Raw genomic sequence first — 3,384 nt, forward strand, 5'->3', positions numbered from 1 at the left:
TTTGAAACCCATGTTGAAGACCAGCAAAGCCCATTTAACACATCCGCAGGTAAAAATAAGCTTCACTGAATTGTTTCCAGTGGACTCATAGCATAGATTCATACACTATTCAGCCTGCCACCGACGAGGCAGGAGAGGCACAGGAAAATGCTTTAGTGTGCTGGCTCCAGTGCAAGGAGCAGGGACAGGACAGGTGTTTCTCCATGGCCTCTGCCACATGGCACCCTTCCAGTTTCCTCCCACCTCTGTGACCTCGCGTCTTCGGCCCCTTTGCTGATGTGCCCCTTCAAATGAGTTGGGAAAAGCTAGGTTGCCCTGAAGGTCAGCCCTAGACCCCTGCTCTCCCCCCACCCTTTGCATGGGCTGAATATTTGTGTCCCTCCAGAATTCGTGTGTTGAAATCCTAATCCAATGCGATGGTATCAGGAGGTAGGGCCTTTAGGAGGCGATTAGGTCATGAGGGTGGAGTGCTTGTAAGAAGAGATGCCAGGGAGCTTGTTCTCTCTCCCCTGCCGTGTGAGGACACATCCAGAAAACGGCTGTCTCTAAGCCAGAAAGAGATCTCATCAGCACCTGACCATGCATCTCAGACTTCCGACATCCAGAACTGTGAGAAATAAATGTTTGCTGTTTAAGCCACCAGTCTATGGTATTTTATTGTAACAGCCTGAACTGACTCAGACATGCTCTACTCTCTGCTTTGCACTGAGAAAAGGAAGCTTTTGAGGAGAGCTGAGAGCAAAGCTCTATGGGAAGGGATAGTTTGCTCAAAAATAATATCACGGGAAAGAACATCCTATCCTCGTGATGCTTGCAAATCTCTGTGGAGTTGTCTTCTTTCTGTGATCTAATTCATTCCTGTTTCCAATCATTCTTTAAAAAGTGTCCGAGATTCAATTTTCCATTATTTACATTGCCATTTTTCATGACTACTGGTAACTCAGCAGCCAAGGAGAGCACAATTATAAATACATTTAATTTTGTTTGGATTTAATTTTGTTCCAAGACCCTGTGCTCTGAGACCCTACAGACAAAAAATTTTTGGAAATCTTGTGCAAATGTAAATTTACTTGTTGGGAGATATTCTTAAATGAAATATAGAATGTTTTGACTTCTAAATATTGCTGAAAATATCTTTTTGGTCTCTGAGTAGATAGATGTGCATTCCTCACTGCGTATTTATTTTGATGTCCTTTGGAGATAAACCATGTAATTCAATTTGATTCTATTTGATTTGATTTGATTCAGTTCAACATAGTTCAGTTCCATCATACTGGTTAATATTTATTAGCACCTACATTTATATATAGCAATTTGTTAGGAATTTCTATCATAGTCCCTAAATTTGAAAATTCATAGTCTAATGGGAAAAGGAAACAATTTCAAGATAATTTATAAGCCAGAGCGTGGTTCTTAGGCGAGATGGCAATGACACAGATGAGGCAATCACACCACACTCCCCTCCCATGAGCACGGCAGAAATCCTAATCATTGCTGCATTTTTTTCTGTAGTCAGTGGTATCCCCAGGATCTTTCTCAGTTAGTCCGTACCAATCGATCAGTATTGGTATGTTAACTAAACCTTTATCCATCCCTGGAGTAAATTATATAAAAGCTCAGATGGATTCCAAATTGGAGAATTTCATCTAGGTCTGGGCCTGCAGGCTTTGTAAAGTAAAGTAGCTTGGTAATTACAGGGATTTGTCAGTTGAGTATGAATTAAAACAACATGAATCTTTATGGAATTTTTTCCAGTAAACTCATAGCATAGATTCACACACTACTGCAAAAAAGTATCTGAGAGCTTACTCAGAGAGTTTTGAAACCTGAAATCATGATTGAAATTTCAAAATCTGCAAAGTACATTGAGACTCAGAGGAGTACGATTCCATTGTGCTTTGCCACTAATTAATTGTATAATCGTGGGCAATTCTCAGCCCTTCGGTACATTTGAGCTTCGCAACGGGGGTTAGGGAGTATAATATTTTAAAAGCATTTTTTCAAAATGATCTGAATTCAGCACCCTGATATAATTAGCAAATAAAAATGCAATGTCTCTTGTTAGAGCTGAGGCTTGGAGCCTGGGCCCTGACTCCTGGTAGCTTCCCCTCAGCCTCCACCTCAGTCTTCTGGAGGCCCATGGAATATCTGCAAGGTACATTAGCAATTTGAAGAACAAATTTTGAAAAGTCTTTGACAGAAGGTTCTTTGGCTATTCTTCCAGCTCCACACGTGTTAAGGAAGCTAAACCAGCTAGATGGGATTCATACAGTTGTACTGGGAATTGATAAAAATAACAAAACCTGGAAATCGTTGATCTTGGGGGACATTTGAGCAGACGGAGCGCATAGTCAGCCCTCCGCACCACGCAGGACCACTTGCTATGTCACACACTCACAAGGTCCTGGTTTTGGGCCTTCTGTGCAGCCCATCTGATTGTTTTCCTATTACTTTGCTCCCACTACCATGTGACGGTGTGAGATCACCTCTGTGTATATCAAATGAGGAGACTGAATAAACTTCTAGCGGACTTGGAGGCCAGATTGTTAACGTCAGTCCGTTTTTAGTATTTTGACATTTTCTTCTTGACACAAGTTCAATAACACAGTAAAAGACTTTCCAAAGGCCGTATTTATCATAATGCCATGAAACAGACTTACTGGATCCTGCACTTCATTTAACCATTAAGGTCAGAGTTAGGGCCTCTGAAACTTACTGTATGACTACCCTCTTTAAATCTGGTTCATGTAAGAGTAAAAAAAAATAAGTATAAAGAGAAGTGGAATCTTTGGCCATAGGAGTAGCATAACAGGTGTCTGGTGACTGGGCTCTCGCCTTCTCGGGTCTAGAGCTGCTTAGGGCTTGGCCTGACTCGGGGAGTGCTGGAGAGCATTTACGGGTTGCTTACACTGCGCTATTTATGGATTCAGTCCTGCCGGATTTGAACTTGGAAGCACACGAGGAAAAAAAGACAAATTAAATCATGTAAAAAATCCTGCTTTTTGCTTGCTAACGCATAAATATCTAAAGAGGACCCGGATGCCCTTTCTGGGGTACGCTTTCACAAAACATTTTTCAAGCACTAGGGTTTTAAAGAAACTGCGTCTCTTACATGGGATCCAGGGCCTCACAGGGATACTCGAAAGCTGCAAAAGGAACAAAAGGATAAATAAGCTTGGCCAGCTTCCAGCAGGACTGGAAGCCAACGTCAGCAATGTCCACTTGAGCTAGAAGTGATGAGCGTTAGAATTGTTTTTTTTTTTTTAATGGGAATTGTCTTTAAAAGAGGGAGAGTCAAAGAGAATCAGAGTATGTTGGGCTCTTCACCTAGGAAGAGGGGTCTTGGAGCTGGAGGATGTATCAGGCTTATTCTAACCTGCACTT

Source organism: Ailuropoda melanoleuca, chromosome 10 (assembly GCF_002007445.2).
Source record: "Ailuropoda melanoleuca isolate Jingjing chromosome 10, ASM200744v2, whole genome shotgun sequence".
NCBI classification, from domain to species: domain Eukaryota; kingdom Metazoa; phylum Chordata; class Mammalia; order Carnivora; family Ursidae; genus Ailuropoda; species Ailuropoda melanoleuca.